The sequence below is a fragment of the Chrysemys picta genome, chromosome 13, assembly GCF_011386835.1.
Source record: "Chrysemys picta bellii isolate R12L10 chromosome 13, ASM1138683v2, whole genome shotgun sequence".
Taxonomy (NCBI): domain Eukaryota; kingdom Metazoa; phylum Chordata; order Testudines; family Emydidae; genus Chrysemys; species Chrysemys picta.
The window spans coordinates 5,250,595-5,271,538 of record NC_088803.1 but is presented as its reverse complement, the minus strand read 5'-3'; the positions used below and the strand labels follow the sequence as shown (position 1 = coordinate 5,271,538).

Here is a 20,944-nt window from a genome sequence, read left to right as displayed (position 1 = left end):
ATTATTATTCATGATAGTGCAGCTCCTAGATGTCCTGACTGAGGTTAGGGCCCCATTGGATGGGCGCTGCACGAACACACATAGAGCAAACGTCCTGGAACCAAGGAGCTGATAGTTTAAGCAGAGAGAGGCTGGGAGGGGATATTTTGGCACAAAGGGATTAAAGTTGGGACACTAAAAAGGAGTGAGACACCGAACTCCCACGGAACTTGTGAGTTTATTTTACGGGCACCTAATTTCCTAAGAGTCCTTTAAAGACCCCAGCCTAAGTGGCTTGTCTCTGGTCACACTGCAGGTCAGTGGGAGAGGTGGGAATAGAGCCCCGATCCCCCATCTCCAAGACTTGTTTCTTAACCATTGCACCTGTCTAGCAATGTAGCCCTTGCCACTCTGGCGTCAGAACTCCTTGGAGATGCGTCCTCACCTGACCACATAAGGTGCAGAGGCAGAGCCCCCAGGAATCTGGTGTTATGTCTGCAGGGAGCTAGGCAGGAGGGTGAGACTGAGTTAGGAGCCTCTATTCCCACCAGCTCTGTCCCTGGATGTATGAGCATGGGGTGGTGTGCAGGGGAAGCTATTTCACCTCTGTGTTCGGGGTTAGGGAGACCGATACTGGAACACAGCATTTAGTTCTGGAGTCAACATGCAGTGACAGTCAGAACAGGTTACAATGGTAGGAACTATTAGGAAAGGGACAGATAATAAGACAGTAAATCTCATAATACCACTATATAAATCCATGGTATGCCCACAGCTTGAATACTGCACGATTGGTGTGGAGAAAGTAAATAAGGAAGTGTTATTTTTCCTTTCACATAACACAAGAACCAGAGGTCACCCAATGAAATTAAATGGCAGGTGGTTTTAAAAAAACAACACAAGGAAGTACTTCACATAACAGAACCAATCTGTAGAACTAGTTGTCAGGGGATGTTGTGATGGCCAGATATATAACTGTGTTCAAAAAAGAATTAGAGAAGTTCATGGAGGAGAAGTCTATCAAAGCTTATTAGCCAAGATGGTCAGGGACACAGCCCTAAGCTCTTGTTGTCCCTAAGGCTCTGCCTGTCATAGGCTGGTACTGTACGACAGCAGATGGATGACTCAGTAATTGCCCTGATCTGGTTATTCCCTCTGATACATCTGGCATCAGCCACTGTTGGAAGACAGGATACTGGGGTAGATGGACCATTTATCCCATGCAGTGTGGCCATTCTCCTGTCCAACATTTAAAAAGAAGGTTGGAAAATTGGAGAGGATGCAAAAGAGAGCTCGAAAAATGATTAGAGGGCTGGAGAAAATGCCTTCCCGTGAGAGATAGGAGCAGAGGAATTGGCTGAAAGAGACATTCAGGAGATGGCTTCATTGATATATATAAGTACCTCCCTGGGGAGAAAGTACCAGGCAGTAAAGGTCTGTAACTTAGTATAGAAAGGCTGAAGAGGAGCCGATGGCTGGAAGTTAAACCTAGACAGATACAAATGTAGAATAAAGCACTTTGGGTGGATCAGGGTTGTGCTGACACTGCAGATACAGTCTACCAGACTGTCCTGGGCCTCACCACAATGCGGCCCAATTGCCAGCATCTAAGCGGCAGCCCTTGGGTTCTGGGCTGTGTGGCCTAATGAGCCGAGACAATACAGCCACCCACGAGCACAGAGCGGTGTGGCCTAGTGCCCAGGGTCAATATATCAGCCCTCGAGTGCAGGATTTTGTTTCGTAGGGGCTAGAGTCAATATACCATCCGAAGAAGTGAGGTTTTAACTCATGAAAGCTTATGCCCAAATAAATCTGTTAGTCTTTAAGGTGCCACCAGACTCCTTGTTGTTTTTGTAGAGTCAATATAGTGGCCCTTGAGTGTAGGGGAACGTGGCCTAGCACCAGAGTGAATAGAGAGGCCCTCAAATGCAGGGGAGTGTAGTGTAATGGCCAAACCCAGGGGCCGTCACCAGAGAGGTGATGCCCAGGGTAGGGGGACATGGGCCCACCCGACTCCACCGGGTCCTGACCCAGGGCCCTATCAGTGGTGGAGTGGTCCACCACTGGGTCAGCGGGAGTCATAGAATCATAGACTCAAAGGACTGGAAGGGATCTTGAGAGCTCATCTAGTCCAGTCCCCTGCATTCATGCCAGGACTAAATATTATCTAGACCATCCCTGACAGGGATGTCTAACGTGCTCTTAAAAACCTACAATGGTGGAGATTCCACAACCTCCTCAGGCAATTTACTCCAGTGCTTAACCACCTTGACAGGAAGGTTTTTCTAGTGTCCAACCTACACCTCCCTTGCTGCAATTGAAGCCCATTGCTTCTTGTCCTATCCTCATAGGTTAAGGAGAACAATTTTTCTCCCTCCTCCTTGTAACAACTTTTTATGTACTTGTTATCATGTCCCCTTTCAGTCTTCTCTTTTCCAGACTAAGCAAACACAGGTTTTAATCTTTCCTCATAGGTCATGTTTTCTAGACCTTTAATAATTTTTGTTGCTCTTCTCTGACTTTCTCCAATTTATCCACATCTTTCCTGAAATATGGCACCCGGAACTGGACACAATACTCCAGTTGACGCCTAATCAATGCGGAGTAGATCGGAAGAATTACTTCTCGTGTCTTGTTTACAACAGTCCTGTTAATACATCCCAGAATGATGTTAACTTTTTTTGCAACACTGTTACACTGCTGACTCATAATTAACTTGTCATCTCCTATGACCCCCAGATCCCTTTCTGCATTACTCCTTCCTAGGCAGTCATTTTCTATTTTGTATGTGTGCAACTGATTGTTCCTTCCTAAGTGGAGTATTTAGCATTTTTCCTTATTGAATTTCATCCTATTTACTTCAGATCATTTCTCCAGTTTCTCTAGATCATTTTGAATTTTATTCCTATCCTCCAAAGCACTTGAACCCCTTCCATCTTGGTATTGTCCGCAAACTTTATAAGTGTACTCTTTATGCCATCATCTAAATAATTGATACAGATATTGAACAGAAACAGACCCAGAACTGATCCCTGTGGGACACCACTCATTATGCCCTTCCAGCATGACTGTGAACCACTGATAACTACTCTCTGGGAATGGTTTTCCAACCAGTTATGCACCCACCTTATAGTAGCGCTATCTAGATTGCATTTCCCTAGTTTGTTTATGAAAAGATCATGCGAAACAGTATCAAAAGCCTTACTAAAATCAATATATACTATGTCTACCACTTCCCCCCTATCCGCAAGGCTTGTTACACTTTCAAAGAGAGCGATCAGATTGGTTTGACACGATTTGTTCTTGATAAATCCATGCTGTTACTTATCACCTTATTTTCTTCTACATGTTTGCAAATTGATTGCTTAATTATTTGCTCTATTATCTTTCCACGTAGAGAAGTTAAGCTGATTGGTGTGTAATTCCCCGGGTTGTCTTTATTTCTGTTTTTATAGAAGGGCGCTATATTTGCCCTTTTCCAGTTTTCTGGAATGTCTCCCATCTTCCATGACATTTCAAAGATAATCGCTAATGGCTCAGATATCTGCTCAGTCAGCTCCCTGAGTATTCTAGGATGCATTCCATCAGCCCCTGGTGACTTGAAGCCAACTAACTTATCTAAGTAAATTTTAACTTGTTCTTTCCCTATTTTAGCCTCTGATCCTACCTCATTTTCACTGGCATTCACTATGTTAGACACCTAATCGCCGCCCACCTTGTTGATGAAAACTGAAACAGAGACGTCATTAAGCACCTCTGCCATTTCCACATATTCTGTTATTGCTTCCTCCCGTCACTGCAACATGCTGACCTTACACGGGTGGGAGATACCACTCCCTCCACCTCCCTGGGTCACTTCCGACTGGGCTTCCTGAAGCTGCAGTCCATATCACGTCGGGGTCTCCGGGCTCCTCGGCGCAGGTAATTCCCTGGGACTCCGACTCCAGCTGTCAGCTGTGGGCAACAGGTCTCTGGTGTGTGTCTCTAGATCTCTGCCTTCCGCAGGCAAGGGCTGTAATGGCAGGGAACCCTCTGTCTCTGGCCCTGGACAGGAATTCCTGCCACGAGCACAGATCGGAGCTCCCTGCTGGGCCCACTCAGCTCCTTGGCTTAACGAAGAGGCCTCTCTAACCGGCCCGTTTATCTCATTCCCAGCTCCTCACTGCCTGGTGGAGGACCACGGCGTCTATGTTGAAGGAGGAGAGGAGGAATCTGACGGTCTCTGGACACCTGTTGTCTTCATTGCTCTCTTCCTGCTCAGCCTGTTGTACAGCGCCGGCGTCACGCTGGCTAAGGTAATAGCCACAGCTACCTTCATGGTCACGCTTCACTGCTTCTAGCAATAACCAGCGCTCAGTAATCTATCCCCCCATGAGCCACCAACCATCCTCGGGAACTACTCAGTCACCCACACTCAGTGATGAAATTCAATAAGGAGAAATGCAAAGTATTCCACTTAGGAACGAACAACCAGTAGCACACATACAGAATGGGAAATGACTGCCTAGGAAGGAGTACTGCCGAAAGGGATCTGGGGGTCATAGCGGTAAATATGAATCAACAATGTAATACTGTCGGAAAAAAAAAACCAAATTCTGGGATGTATTAGCAGGAGTGTTGTAAGGAAAACACGAGAAGTAATTCTTCCGCTCTGCTCCGCGCTGATATGGCCTCAGCTGGAGTCTTGTGTCCAGTTGTGGGCACCACATTTCAGGAAAGATGTGGAAATGTTGGAGAAAGGCCATAGGAGAGCAAGAAAAATCATTTAAGGGCTTGAAAACACGAGCTGTGAGGGAAGATTGAAAGAACTGGGTTTGTTTAGTCTGGAGAAGAGAAGACTGGGGTAGCCGGGACAGGGGAATGACATGATAACATTTTTGAAATACATAAAAGGTTGTTACAAAAAGGAGGATGAAATATTGTACTCGTTATCCTCTGAGGATAGGACAAGAAGCAATTGGCTTAAATTGCAGCAAGGCCGGTTTTGTTGGACACTGGAAAAAACTTCCTAACTGTCAGGCTGGGTAAACACTGGAACAAATTGCCCAGGGAGGTTGTGGAGCCTCCATTGTTGGAGGTTTTTAGGAACAGGTCAGACAAATACCTGTCAGGGATGGACTAGTTATTACTTAGTCCAGCCTCACGGCAGGAGACGGGACTAGGTGACCTCTCGAGGTCTCTCCCTGTCACATATGTCTATGATTCTATGGTTGTCAGAGGCTAAAACCAAAGTCAGGAATTAGAGCCCAGATTTAGGAACAGGTTACCTGGAGAGAGGACAGCCTGGGTCCAGGACAGGAGCCGGGCTGGAGCCAGACAGGAGCCGGGCTGGACCGAGACGGGAACAAGGCAGGAGCAGGGCTGGAGCCAGACAGGAGCCGGGCTGGAGCGAGACGGGAACAAGGCAGGAGCAGGGCTGGAACAATCCGACACAGCCGCTATCACAGCCCTGGGGAAATACTTTGGGCAACGGCTGAAGTTCTGCTGGGTTATGAGCCGGTCTGCTGACTCTGCCCAGCAATCAGGGCGGAGCCGATCAGGCAGCTACAGGCCGGGGGCGCGCGTCAGGTCGCCTGGGACTGGCTCTGCTGCCAGCCCTGATTCCTCACCGTGCCCAACGATCAATCAGAGATAATCAGGAATGATTACTTGTTAATAATCAACCACCCGTCATCACTAATTAACGAGTTCCCATCAGGGTTACCAACCATCAATAAAGTGCTAGTAATTATCAACTGATAATAATCACTTATCAAGAATCAGCAATTAACGATCAATGACCAAAAATGAATGATCCCTAATTCAGAAGCCGGAACAAATGTTCACGGAGCAAGGATCAATGAGCGTCAATCACTAACCACTCCGCCATGGTCATTAAGGATCAGTCGTGGGGCCCAGATGCACAAGGCCCATAGGAGCCTGTGAAGCCGGTTCTGTGGCGGGGACATGGTGCAATAGCCTGGAACCAGAAGCCGAATCGGCTTAGACAGCTGTGGCTCCAGGGACTTGGTGTGCGGCACCCGCTGGGCGGTGGCCGTTCCCTGAGGCGGTTTGACAAGGCTGGTGTCTCTTCTGGAAGTTGAGCTCCAGCTCAACCCAGACACCCTGGCAGGACGCAGGCGTGGCTGGGCGAAGTCCGTGGCCCGTGCTATGCAGCAGGACAGGCTGGATGGTCCCACCGGTCCCTTCTGGCCTTGCTCTCCCAGCGTAGGATGCTGGGCGTGAACCCAGCGCCAGGTCCAACGGCACCGGCTGAACCCCTCTGCTCTCTGTGTCCCACAGGTGTGGTGAGTGCCTGGCTCCAGGCTCCTAGGAGGTGGCCAGCACTGCTTCGTCCTCTTCATTCCCTCCCTCCATCTTCAGCCCTCCCGGGCTCCTGCCCTCTCTCCGGACACCTGGAGGGACCATGTTCCACGGCAGCTCAGAGGGCGCGACAACGGCCGCTGAAGGGTCTGAGCTCAGCAGAGCCCAGAGCAGGGAGGGCAGAGTCCTTCCTGATATGTCCCTGTGGGGCAGCCCACGCTGGAGCTTGAACTCAGCCCCGTGCCCCTCAATCCTCCACCCCTGTCCCATGGCAGGGACTGGATTTCCTTGTGTGTGTGTGTATGTGTGTGTGTGTGTGTGTAGGTCTGTAGTGTCCTGAGGTCTGGTCAACCTGGACTCTGGCAAAGGAGAAGAGTCTCATTGGCTCCTTTCTTTAACTTGCAACTTACACAGGAATTTTGTATTTGATCCAAAATAAAATGAGTTCAAAATTGGTAGCTGCATTTTAGGGTGGTTTTGGGGGATTTAACCAAGGAGAACGCTACTCACTGTATGTCTCAGTGCCCCGGTATCTATCTATGCATCTGTCCATCCTCATACATACACTTCTTTCTTTCTTTCTCTCTTGCATGCCCCCCTATCTGATCAGTGGCTTTCCCTGCCCCAGAGATCTCCCCTTCCTGCCCCTCTGTCCCAGCCTGTATAGGCTGAGGGACGAAGCCCCAGCTCTCTGGGTTTGTAGCTAGGCCCCTATCTCCCAAAGGGGCCAGTTCAGCGGGTGCCCGTCATTTTATTCTCCATGCCCGGAGGCTCCCCGTACAGACACGACGTGCCCCTCTGGAGGGCGTCAGGGGTCCCTGAATGTCAGGGATGGAGGTTATGAATGAGATGGAGCCTGATTTGTATATTTATTATTTATTTATTGTCACTCAGTGCACACAACAAAAGTCACACACGCACACCACCCACAAAAATCCCAATGAAGAGCTAAATATGCAACATACAGCATGACAGACACAACTCTGGCTATGGTCCTGCCCCAGGGCAGGGGGACGGCTGGCGCAGGGGGTGGGGAAGGGACATGGGGCCTTTCCCCTCTAGGGGGCGCTAGCTCTGATCGAGCCCAGAGCAGGGACTGTTAGGCTCAGGAGGGTGGGAAGTGGGAGAGGGGTTGTTTCCTCCCTAGGGGCACTGGTTCCCTGCATGATATGAGTTGTCTGGTCTCAGCCAAGCTCCCAGCAGGGCAGCGTCCCCAGTGGCTGAGGGTGATTAGGCCACATGGGGTGAGGTCCTGTCTCCCCCAGTGGGGGTCTCCCAGGGGCACAGTGCTAGCGGGGGCAGCTGTGGGACTCAGGGTGGTGTCGCCAATGGAACCGGGCGTCCCGGCCCCTTGTCTCTGGGCGGACAGGGGCAGTGGCCCCTACACCACGCCCTGGATCACGTTCTTGTACTCGGGGCCACTCGCCTCCCTCAGCTGTACCATGGCAGAGAAAAGCCACTTCACCTGCAGGGGACAGAGAGAGCAAAGGTGAGAGGGGTCAGCGCTGGGGGGGAGCTGCTCTGTCTGTGTCATTCATTCCTGTTTTTATGCCTGTGTCTCATTCATTCAGTCTCTGTCTTATTCACCCATTCTTCCTTCTCCTTTCTTCTTCTCTTCTTTCTTTCCCTTCCATGCTGCCCTCTGTGACGTTACTGACAGAAACTGTGACCGTACAGATCATTGTCGCAACCACTGTTCTATAGTTGCAGCAAATATTGTACAAAGGTTGTGGAGTGAGGTGTCTATGACAAGGTGATGATTTGCTGGTTATGATTGTGCTGTCTGTAAGGGTGTATCATTTTTGTAGTTGAAGTTATGAATATTGGCTCTGTACTTGTATCTCAATGTGTTTTGATTCTAAGTAGCCTCAGTGAAGTATTTGGTCAGTTTCTTGAGAAAGGACTATTCTCAGTAAGTGCCCAATCAAGAAACTGGAGTGTCTAAGGGAATTGCTTAAAACCAAAGTCCTCTCTGTTTCGCTGGTTTGGTGTGCTTAGAAGTGGATTAATCCCTGCCTTGGGCTGTAACTGCCGTTCTCTAAGCAATTTGTCCAGAATTGATACTCTGAGAAGTGTCCCACCAAAGGCAGCATCGTTACAAGAGGCAGCATTGTTACACCATCTACTGGGCTAAACTCATTCATTCTTTCGATCCTACGTTCCTTCTCTCTCTCTCACCTTGAACAGGGTCATGGTGGCGCTGTAGCACACGCTCAAGAGGAAGAGGGTGATGAACACCGAGATGGTGGACCAGAGGCCGTCCAGCTCCTCGTCTCCGTCTTCGCTGCAAAACTCACCTGACAGGATCACCTCTGTTGGGGGGAGAGAAAGAGACGTCAACTCTGACTCAGCCACTGTGACAGAGAGAGCTCAGACTGCGCGTCCAACACCAACCCGCCTATCCCCTTCTCTACCCATCCTTCCATCCCTCCAGTCATCTATCTCTGGATTCATCCATCCCTGACCCCAAACCATCCATCATTCCATCCCTAGACACCCCCCTTCCATTCATCCATCTCTAGATGCATGCATCTATCTGCCCATCCCCATTCACCACTCTATTCATTGAAGACCACAAACCATCCATCCATCCATCCCTAGACACCTCTATCCATATATCCATGCCTGCACCCATCCATCTTTAGATACCTCTGTCAATCCATGACCACAAACCATCAATCCCCATAAACCATCCATCCATCTCTAAATACATGCATCCATCCATCCCCACTCACCCCTCCATCCATCCATGACCACAAACCATCTATTCATCCATCAACCCATCCCTAGACACTTCCATCCATCCATCTATGCCTCTCCACTCCACTCCATCCATGACCACAAACTGCCCATCGATCCATCAGTCCATCCTTAGACACCTCCACCCATCCAACCATCCCTAGATGCACCTCTCCAGCCATCCATCTTTAGGTACATTCATCCATCCATCCATGACCACAAACCATTATCTCTAGTTGCACCCCTCCATCCATCCACCCACCCCTGCCTGCTGTGATGAAATGAAGGATGTAGAGCCTCCCAGCTCTCATCTCACTTGTCCCATGTGGCCATGGCCCTACACCCTGGCACTGAAGCTTGGCCGCCTGTTGAATTTCTCTGTGCCTTAGTTTCTCTGCCTGTGAAAGGTGGCTCAGGATCCCTCTGAGGTGTGCGAGGTGCTGGGATGCTGCCATGGTGGGGGAGCTCCCTAAAGACCAGGATGGATGGATTTCACATGTGTGCCTCTATGACCCTGCTCCCAATGTAACGAAACACCCAGGAGTCACTTCAGATGGAACGCAGCCACCTCTGGGCCTGTTTATACCGGGCTCTCTTGCCCAGGTGCAGCCGGTAGTTGCCTCGGCTGAGGGATGTGGGGAGTTTGAACACTGTCACTTTTATGAACAGAGCCACAAGTATTTTAAGGATGGGATCTAAGGTCTCTCTGACACGAAAGATGCTGCTCCCTGAGCATGGTGCCCCCTACTGAGCCCCCTGCCCTAGCGATGTCTGGAGAACAGGTGCATGACTCTTTGTGGGTGCATGTTTGTCTCTCTGTGTGTTGTGTGTCTCTCTGTGTGTACAAACACGACAGCCCAAGTGGGAGGGTCCCTGGGTCATGCCATGTTACAGGTGTGTCCATCTGCCCTGGACTGAGCTCTCTCTCAACCACCCCCCCGCACTCTCTTACTCTGTGTGCCCCTGCGCTGCCCCAGGATAACAGCCCTAACACTGCCGCTGCAGGCTACCCACCCTCTAATGCCAGATGCAAGCTCGGTGGTTGGCACCGGTGGGTTTGATTCCTGCATTCGCCCATCCAGCCTTGTGGCTGATACACACATCGGGGGGAGGAGGGGGAAAGGTGTGTGAGTGAGGGGCTGGGTAGGAGCCAGGGCTCATGTGTGGGGGCATAGGGGTATCTGCATTGTCTGTCCCACCCCACTGCCTGGGCCCCCTATGTCACCAGAGCTAGTGAGACTTTAGGTGAGTCCCTGTTTAGTGTTTGCTCCAGATAACAGCCCTACTACTGCTGCTACTTTGTGGGGACTGAGCCCAGAAGCTGATCTCTGCTGTGGGGTGTTTGCTGTATGTTGTCCTATCTCCCCCTCCACAGCTGCCACTGAGGGTTAGGGGTGAAGGGAGACCCCTTAGCCTCCTAGCCAGCAGAGGAATGTGTGTGCGGGTCAGGGTATTTTAATTACCTTCCCCCACTGACTCTGGCTGGAAAATCCCCATGGGACATCTGCTCCTCTCTGGGGTGGAAGGGGGTGTAGGGTAAATGCTGATCATGATACCCCCGTGGGTATGCATGGGTTATAGCCTAGAGAGGATAGTGTCTCAATGAGATGCCAGGGATGGCTTGGCCATCCACCGATCCACCGATCCACCGATCCACCCAGCCATCCCACGCTCCATCCAGCCTTATCTCTAACCATTCTCCATATCTTCCGTCCATCCATATAGATCTATACCCATCCATTCTCCTACCTCCCCATCCATCCATCCATCCATCCATCCATCCATCCATCCATCCATCCATCCATCCATCCATCGTCATCGCTAACCATCCATCCATTCATCCTCACCCATATCTTCCATCCATGCATGCAACCCCATCCACTTATCTATCATCCCTTTATATATTATCCATCCCCAGACATCCATCACCATCTGTCCCCATTAATGCACTCAGTCGTCCATCCATCCATTGCCATATTCACCCATCCATTCATCCTCATCTATCACTCACTCACCATCTGTACCAGGCCATTCATCCATTCGTCCATCCATCCGTCCATCCCCATCCATTCTCATTTCCTATCACCATCCATCGCCATCGGTACTGATCCATTACCATATGCACCCGCCCATCCATTGATTCATACATCCATCCGTCCCCATCCATCCCCATCTCTAGCCATCCATCTATCGCAGTCCATCTATGGCCATCCATTTATCCATCCCTTCATCCTTCGGAATGGGTACCCCTGCAACCTTCACCATAGATTTATCCATCCACCTCCATCCACTTATCCATTGGCACCGCACCTGCGAACCATCCAACCATCCTTCCCTCAGTGCAGCGCAGTCTAGTGGGACTGGGTGGGACTCTCAGAACACCTGGGTTCTGTTTCTAGCTCGGTAACAGATGTGACCTTGGGCAGGTCCCTTTCCCTCTTGCTGTCTGTTTCTACTCCCTCTTTCTCTATTTAGGTGTGAGCCCTTTGACACAGGGACTGTGTCCCACGGTGTCTGCCATACCCAGCCCAACAGGGCCCTATCTGAGTTGGGGGTGGAGGTGCTACTTTAATCCAAATAATAATCTCTCTCTCTCTCTCCTTCTCTCTGTGATATCTGTTGGTCTATGAGTCCTTCCCTCTGAAGTATGTGTGTATCCATCTAACCATCTCTCTGAACACCTGGTCTTCCAACAGAGCTGGCCTTGGATATGGGCTCTGCAGTATGTATGTGTGTAACTGTAAATCTACCCCCTCTCCATCACTGTTTCTGTGGTGTGTATGTACTCATGTATCTACCCATCCTTCCTTCCATGGCATCAACCCATGTATCTCCCCATCCATCCATGGTATATATGTATCCACCCATACAGGATCTGGGAATTGGCATCCCCAGCCTTGTAGCATCTTGGTTTCTCCCAGCCTGCAACCTGGGACCTCGTCCACCTTGGGCGACCCACAGATTTCACCCAGTCACACCACAACAAGGAGACCGGGGGTGAGCTCAGTCTAGTTCAATTTATTCACTTGTTGTCATTGGGGGCACAGAGATTATTTACAGGAAGCTGTACTGGACAGTGCTAGCTGCGGGGCTGGGAGGAGCCGTCTTCATTTACCAGAGACTTTGCTGACACTGCGTTGGGTGAACTTCAACTGCAGGGCTTCGTGGATGACCATGCAGGTGTAGATGTCCCCGCTGTTCCAGCTGGCCTTGCTGACTTTCAGCTTGCTGTAGAGGAAGAAGTTCGAGTCGCCGGTTCCGTCCTTGATGGGCGGGGTGGTGATGTCTTCCAAGCTCTCGTCGGGTTTGTGGTTCTTCATCCACTGCACAGAGATGTCCTCAGGGAAGAAGCCCCGCACCAGGCAGGTGAGGCTGACCGAGTCTTCGGAGCTGCTCAGCTCCTCGTTGTGGGGGCGCAGGAGGTAGATGCCTGGGCCAGAGCGCCTGCCTTGGGTGGGTGGGGATGGAGGACACAGGGGAGCCATGCACATTACTCAGCTGGGGCCACGCGGGGAGAAGGATGGTGTGGATGTGCGTGGGGGTAGGAACATCCCCTCTCTCCTCCAGGATGGAGGGGCTGGGGACTGGGAGCTGGTAGTCCTGGAGCACAGGATGTGGGATACGATGGTCTCCATCTCACATGGGGATGCAAAGGGACCCAGGGCCAGGATCCCAGGTTGTTGGGGCTTCTCCTTAATGAGCATCCCTCCCTGCTGGGAGCTGGGATAGGGGAGTGTCTCCCCTTAGGGACCCTGCTCTCCTCCTACCTGGCTTCTTGGAGATGGATTTGATGAGGGGCGAGGGCAGCTCCGAGTGCTCCACTTTGCAGGTGAAGGTCTCTCCGGCTTCCCAGTCGCGGGTGAAGATGGGCATGGAGCTGGAGGCGGTGAAGGTGCCGTTGGAGTGGTTAGTGAGGGTCAGGGGATCAGGGACAATGGACCCTGGCTTCTCCCGGGACCAGACCAGCTGTAGGCTGGAGTCGTTAGGCATGTTGACCACCAGGCAGGTGAGCATGGGGCTCTGGGCCACGTACAGGGCAGCGGGAGACGGGGGCACAAGGAAGACCTGGATGTTGCTGGGAGATGTTGTTTCTTCTGGGGACAGGAGAGCCCAGGTCAGCTGCTAGGCCAGGTCTGCCCTGGCAAACCCATCCCAGTCTCTACCCACCCCTCTCCCCCCTCCATCCCAGGCTGGTGTCCCCCTCCCCACAGGCGGATTTACAGTAAATCACAGGGTGCCCTGGCACGGGCTCCCCCAATGACGGGGGTCCCAGGGCCGGGCAGCTGCGGGGGCAGAAGCTTGGTCTTGCCCAGTGGTGGATTTAGAGTTACTGGGGCCCTGTGATCAGCTTCATTTTTGTGGCCCCTCCTTGGGGCCCAGCCGAGAAAAAGAACATTCTCTGTTATCGCCCCCCCCACCCCCATTTCATTCTTGTTTTCTTCATCCTCCTCCTGTAAGTAATAGCAAGTAAATGGAAATAAAGTGAGGAACCTTGATTGTTTTTGTAGTCGAACATATTTTTCCACAGACCACTTGAAAATCGCTGGAAGTGGGGAGGGGGTGCAGGAGCTCCCGTTTGGTGCTCATGGCAGGGGCGGGGATGGGGGGGTGCCAGAGTCAGGGCAGGGAGTGTGGGGGGGCTGGCTGTGTGTGAGGGGGGTGCAGGTGTCAGAGAGGGTAGGGGTGGTGGTACATGAGGGGGGTGCAGGAGTCCACGCTGGGAGTGCAGAGTCTGGGAGGGCGTTAGGGTGCAGGAGGGGGCTCAGGGTTGGGGCAGGAGGTTGGGGTGTGGAGCGCTTACCTGGGGCAGCTCCATTTGGTGTGAGGAGTGCAGGTGGGAATGTGCGGGGGTGTGTGTGAAGGAGCTCCCATTTGGTGATCAGGGTGGGGGGGATCTGACGGGGGTGCAGGAGTCAGGGCAGGGGGCTGGGGATGTGGGGTGGGATTGTGGGGGTGCTCCCAGCCCCTGCCCCTGTGTAGGGGGAGTGCCCAGGCCCCGCCTTTGCTTTGCCTCCTCTCCCGAGTGTGCTGTGGACCCGCCCCTCCCCCTCTCTCCAGGAGCGACCGGAGCGCTGGCAAACAGCAGTTCTGCGTCGGGGGAAGCAGCGGTTGGGGGAGGAGGCAGGGAAGAGGTGGGGGAGGGGTAGTTTGGCTGCCCGGGTGGGTGGAGCCTGCAGCAGGAGCCCCTGGAGCCGGCAGGACCAGACGTGGATTTATAGTAAAGCACAGGGGGCCCCAGGGCTGGGGAGCTGCGGCGGCAGCAACCTGGTCCCCCCCTGCTCCCCCTACACATAACCCCCCAACCCCCTGCCGTGAGCCGCTCAGGGTAGGGGGCTAGGGTGGGGTAGGGCAGGGGGATGGGAGCACCCCTATGACCCCAGCCCTGACTCCTGCACCCCCCCATGCCCACCCTGAGCACCAAACAGAAGCTCCTTCACCCCCCACATTCCCACCTGCACCCCTCACACCAAATGGTGCTGCCCCAACTCCCAGCCCGCTCCTGCACCCTAACTCCCTCCCAGACCCTGCACCCCCCTCACACACCTCCAGCCCCCTGCCCTCCCTGACTGCTGCAGCCCCCCACATCCCCACCTGCACCCCTCGCACCAAACGGGAGCTGCCCCAGGTAAGCGCTCCACACCCCAGTCTGCTGCCCCAGCCCTGAGCCACTCACCCTAACTTCCTCCCAGACCCTGCACCCCCAGCCCAGAGCCCCCTCCTGCACCCGTAGACTTGGCCAGACCCCGCACCCCAATGTTTGTTTACATTATTTTTATAAAGTGCTCTTATCGAAAGCACTTTACAATAGTTAGCTAACAATGCAAACAATATTTGGAATGATCATTAAGTGTCCGCTGAGACCCCCAGCAATTTTCAAGTGGTCTGTGGAAAAATAAGTTCGACTACAAGAACAATCAAGGTACCTCACTTTATTTCCATTTACTTGCTATTACTTACAGGAGGAGGATGAAGAAAACAAGAATGAAAAATGGGGGCGGGGGCAGATGACAGAGAATGTTCTTTCTCTTGGCTGGGCCCCAAGTGGGGCCCCAAGAATGAAGCTGATCACAGGGCCGCACTAACTCTGAATCCACCACTGCCCCTCCTCTTCGTAGGCAGCCTAGTGCCGGCGAGCGTCACCTTCGCACTTGTGGGTGTAGCCCTGCGTTTTGATGGTGGTGCCCGGCTGGGACACCTGGCACCTGTACTTGTTGACCTTCAGCCACTTGTCCTTGGGGACACTGGCCTTGTTGCGGGTGCTGAAGGTGCCGTCGGCGTACATCTTGGGAGGCTCAGTGTGACCCTTTAGTTCCCCAGACATGCCGTCCCCAATGTCCAACAGCCATTCCACCGTCAAAGTCTCAGGGTAGAAGCCGGAGATTAAGCACACCAGCTCGACAGGGCCTGGGTTGGTGGTGCAGGAGTAGAGGACTTCCACCGTGGGTTTAATGGTCTCTGGGAGAAGGGTGATGGGTTAGTTTTTGTACAGACCCCTGCTGAGCCCCCTGCTCCCTGCAGCCCGGTGCCCAGTTTGGCACCCTCTGCCCCTTTCCCTGCATTGCAGCACCCATCGCTTCTCTTGGCGTGGTGTCTCTCTCTCTCTCCACCCACCCACCACAGCGACTCCATCAGCTCACAGCACTAGCAGGCTCCCATCCTCTCTCCCTGCAGCAGTCACCAGAGCAGGGCCCTGAGAGACCCCCCAACCCCTCCCTTCCCCCCGGGCTGCGCCGCGCCGTCCCTACTTGGGATTTCCGTGGAGATGCTGGATCTGGTGGGCTGGTGCTGTACGGTGCAGTTATAGGTGTTAGACTTCCAGCTGCTGGCCGGGACGGTGACCTGGCTGCTTAGGGAGTAGAGGCCGCTGGAAGGTTGCAGTATGGAGGGATAGGTCTTCACGCCCGAGGAGCCGACGTTTGGGCTCCACGTCATGGTGACCGGCTCGGGGAAGTATCCTTTGGCCAGGCAGCCGAAGGTGACTTGGGACGTGGTGACTTCGCCGGTGCAGGAGGTCAGGGGGAAGACAGACGGGGCCGTGTTGCTAGCTGCAAAGGGAGAGAGAGCGAGGCCATGAGACACAGCCCCTACCGAGCCCCTGCCCCGCTCCGTGCAGCACAGGCCCTAGCGTGGCACTGGGGCCAGCACTCAATGCCGGGGGAGAGCGTCCCCTAGCGGAGCCCCACTCTGCTCCATTCAGCACAGCACAGTTTGTGCTGAGACTAGTGACAGTTGCAAGGTCTTATTAATCTCTGTGTGTAAGTGGGTGCCTGAGATAGGCTGCCCCCTGTCTTCCAGGTTGTGTCACAGACTGACCAGGATCAGGGCCCCCAATTCACTTGGTGCTAAACAGACCCAGTCTGTGATCGGGGGCCTCATTACACCGGGTGGTGCAGAGAGACACAATGACAGACAGTCCCTACCCCACAGAACTTACAGGCCAAATAGGCAAAATAAAGGAAGGGTCAGAGGGGAAACTGAGGCAGCGAGCGAGGAAGGGACCTGGTCACAGCAGGTCAGTGGCACAGCCAGGTAGAGAACCCAGGAGTCCTGTGTCCCAACCTCTGCTCTGTGGAGTTGCTGATGCATTGTGCTGTGCCGCTGGTCAGCAGTAACACGGGTTAATTTCACAGCGTGGAGGGTTGTTCCCAGTAATTTGCACTGGGTTTTTCCTGAGGAACCAAAGGGAATTAGGTGGCGAAGTGGCAGAGAAATTCCCCTTGGAGAAATCACAGCGTCTGCAGCTAGAAAACAACTCAAGTTTTTGACCAAGGAACTGAAATAGGGGGACACTTCTGGGCTCCCCAAAGAAGTGTTGTACCACTTACATTTGGTCTTCAGGTCTCCAGCTGATGTTCTTCTAACAATTTTAGCTTGGGTACGAATATTAAATGTTATCTTCTCATTAGGCTCCTAGGTTCATTGCTAACATCATCAGCCTCTAGTGGCCAATTTGCAATTCTGTATCTCAAAAACATGTCGTTAGAGTTATGGGAACTCACTTGAGACACTGGTAGGAAGGACTGGGACTGTCTAGTTCAACCCAGGACATATGGGCCCTTTGGGTTAGAGTTCAGGTTATAATTATACACGGGGAGGAGGATTAAGGGTTAGCGGTTAGGGTTAGGTGCTGGGGTTAAGGGCTATAGGTTGCAGGGATAGAATTAAGGGTGATGGTTAATGGTTTGGGTCAAATACCTTTCCACTCTCAAGTTCAATATTTGACGTGTTGTGATTGGATTTCTAGCCAATTTTGCAGCCATTCAACCAACAGATACCAACCGGTTCTGCTGCCATTTCCCAGAGGGAGTTAGTGAGACTCTTGGGTCCTATCCCAAGGGGTCAGTTTGCCACGATGACTCATAATTCTGATGCTGGGATGCTTGATACCCAACTGGAGACACAGAAACCCTAGTGCTCAGAGGGTCAAGGTGGGGAGGTTCGGGTTAGAGCTGGGTTATGGTTAGGGGTATAATTGGTGATTAGTACTTGTATCACAGTGGTCTTGAAAACCCAATCTAGGACCAGGGACCCGTCGCACCAGGAGCTTTACAGAGAAATAACAATGAGGACTCTACTGATCCCAGGACCGTTGCAGCCTAAGCAATCTAAAGTCAGGGTTCGGGGGATAATGTGGGGACGTTAGGGTTAGGGGTTGGGTTTGACGAGAGGGTCAGAGTTGGGGGTCAGAGTTAGGGAGTAGGGGCTAGAGAGCTGGGGTTAAGGATGAGGATAGGACTATAGGGAAAGGACAAGGATTACGGTGTTGGGGTTAAGGCAGAGGTGGGCAAACTATGGCCCGTGGGCCACATCCGGACTATGGGACCATCCTGGAAGGAAGGAGGGGAGGGTTGGATGGGGCAGCAGGGGGCATTCAGGGGCAGCGGTCCCGGGGGGGGGCCATCAGGGAACGTGGGGGTTGGATGGGGCAGGAGTCCCAAGGGGGGTAGATAGGAGGTGGGGGCCGGGCCTTGACCCCCTCCCCTAACTGGCCCTCCATACAATTTACAAAACCCAATGTGGCCCTCAGGCCAAAAAGTTTGCCCGCCTCTGGGTTAAGGAGTTGGTGCATCTGTCGGGGGTTAGGACACTGGGGTTAGGGTCATGGTTAGGGAGTTAGGACAGAGTTGGGGGTCTAAGTAGTTGGGTTTAAGGTTTGGTTTAGGGTCATCGTTCTGGGGTTAGGGTAAAAAACCTTCCCTCCCCCAAACTCAGTAATCGTCTGGTGATCACCACCCCCAGCTCACGACCTTTCTAGCCAGATTCCCACTCAAGAAACCACTCAGATTCTAACCAATTGGGATGAAGATTTTCTGGACACTTTCCCGAACTCTACGGGAGAAATCTCCCAAGAATTCCAGCTGCCCAATTTCTAGATGCCCAACTTGAGGCGCCTTGGGGAGCACTTACCGGGGTCTGCATCTCCAGTGGGCTTTAGCCGGAGACGTCAGAGCTCGTCCCCCCGGAAGGGAAGCCCAATGCGTCTCCAGCTGAGCGCGCCGCAAAAACGGGGCCAGCTCAGCTCTAAGGCCAAGTTAGGAACCTGAGCTCTGAGCTGTCGCCTCTGAGCTGCCAGTTCCATCCAGCCCCAGGCAGCCGAGCTCACCTCTCGCTGTGCTGGGAAGCCCCAGGCTGGGCTCTCAGCACGGACCATGAGCGCAGAGCTGGTGGAGGGAGGCAGGGCCGGCTCAGAGAGACGCGTTCCTGCACTCGCTGAGTTCAGGGGGTTACCTCCGACAAGGGACATGCCAAAGGGGAAATCTGTGCCTCAGGTTAGACAGCTTTTGGTTGGAGACAATTAAATCCCCTTAGAAACAATTAAGCTGCTTCCCCCAACCTCTAATTGCAGCCCCCCAACCCTGAGCACCCCACGTCTGCTAATGGCCCTGAGTCCTGACCCCCAGGCTCCTGCTAGCCCAGGCCTGCCCCCTCCCCAGCTCTGCTGGTGCCCCTCACTCCTGACCTGCAGCCCCTGCTAGCCCAGCCCTGAGCTCCCCCCCAGCCTTGCTTGTGCCCCTCACTCCTGACCCACAGCCCCTGCTAGCCCAGCCCTGGGCTCCCCCAACACCTCTACTGGTGCCCCACACTCCCGACCCGCAGCCCCCTGCTATCCCAGCCCTGGGCTCCCACCGAGCCCTGCCTGTGCCCCTCAATCCCGACCTGCAGCCAACTGCTATCCCAGCCCTGGGCTCCCACACCCAGCTCTGCCAGTGTCCCTCAATCCTGACCAGGAGCCCCTTGCTATTCCAGCCCTGTCCCCCCCGCTGTGCCTGTGCCCCTCACTCCCGACCTGCAGCCCCTGCCAGCCCAGCCCTGGGCTCCCCCAAACACCACCGGTGCTCCTCACTCCTGACCCACAGTCCCCTGCTAGCCCAGCCCTGGGCTCCCCCCAGCTCTGCCGGTGCCCCTCACTCCCGACCCGCAGCCCCTGCTAGCCCAGCCCTGGGCTCCCCCCAGCTCTGCTGGTGCCCCTCACTCCCGACCCGCAGCCCCTGCTAGCCCAGCCCTGGGCTCCCCCAGCTCTGCTGGTGCCCCTCACTACCGACCCACAGTCCCCTGCTAGCCCAGCCCTGGGCTCCCCCCAGCTCTGCTGGTGCCCCTCACTACCGACCCACACCCAGCTCTGCCAGTGTCCCTCAATCCTGACCAGGAGCCCCTTGCTATTCCAGCCCTGTCCCCCCCGCTGTGCCTGTGCCCCTCACTCCCGACCTGCAGCCCCTGCCAGCCCAGCCCTGGGCTCCCCCAAACACCACCGGTGCTCCTCACTCCTGACCCACAGTCCCCTGCTAGCCCAGCCCTGGGCTCCCCCCAGCTCTGCCGGTGCCCCTCACTCCCGACCCGCAGCCCCTGCTAGCCCAGCCCTGGGCTCCCCCCAGCTCTGCTGGTGCCCCTCACTACCGACCCACAGCCCCTGCTAGCCCAGCCCTGGGCTCCCCCAGCTCTGCTGGTGCCCCTCACTACCGACCCACAGTCCCCTGCTAGCCCAGCCCTGGGCTCCCCCCAGCTCTGCTGGTGCCCCTCACTACCGACCCACAGCCCCTGCTAGCCCAGCCCTGGGCTCCCCCCAGCTCTGCCGGTGCCCCTCACTACCGACCCACAGCCCCTCCTAGCCCAGCCCTGGGCTCCCCCCAGCTCTGCTGGTGCCCCTCACTACCGACCCACAGCCCCTGCTAGCACAGCCCTGGGCTCCCCCCAGCTCTGCTGGTGCCTAGGGTGACCAGATGTCCCGATTTTATAGGGACAGTCCTGATTTTGGGGGCTTTTTCTTATATATGTGCCTATTACCCACCATCCCGTCTCAATTTTTCACACTTGCTATCTGATCATCCTCACTCCCCACCTGCAGCCTCTGCTAGCCCAACCCTGGGCTTGCTCCCTACAGTTCTTTCAAAGCTGTTATCCCGGCTGATAGGTGGAGTGTGAGATAAGCACGTCTGTTCCCCCGTCTCTACTGGGGGGCACAGCCTGGCCTGTGTTACCCGTCCTGACCTCCGCAGCATATCCAGGCTGTGCAGGGGAGCCATGTGCTGCACCCGGCCCTGGTATCGGGTCCACACAGGGGGACGAACCCCACTGCCCTTCATAGGTCAGAACACTCCTGGCTTCAGGCCCTGGCTCTAACCTACTCCCCTCCCAGGGCTGGGGAGAGAACCCAGGAGTCCTGGCTCCCAACCCCCCGCTCTAACGACTAGACCCCACTCCCCTCCCAGAGCTGGGGAGAGAACCCAGGAGTCCTGGCTCCCAACCCCCCGCTCTAACTACTAGACCCCACTCCCCTCCCAGAGCTGGGAAGAGAACCCAGGAGTCCTGGCTCCCAAGCCCCTGCTCTAACGACTAGACCCCACTCCCCTCCCAGAGCTGGGGAGGGAACCCAGGCGTCTTGCTCCCCTCTCTAGCACACTCTCCACCCCATTTATCTCTGACA

The 20,944-nt window shown here is 54.2% G+C and overlaps 2 gene segments (V, D, J or C); both read right to left on the bottom strand.

Moving 5' to 3' along the window:
- Positions 1–20,944, bottom strand: part of LOC101948672 (immunoglobulin heavy constant epsilon-like) — a 375,427-nt gene that overhangs the window by 92,763 nt on the left and 261,720 nt on the right.
- LOC101947277 (immunoglobulin heavy constant gamma 2-like) overlaps positions 1–20,944 on the bottom strand; it is a 193,920-nt gene that overhangs the window by 14,908 nt on the left and 158,068 nt on the right.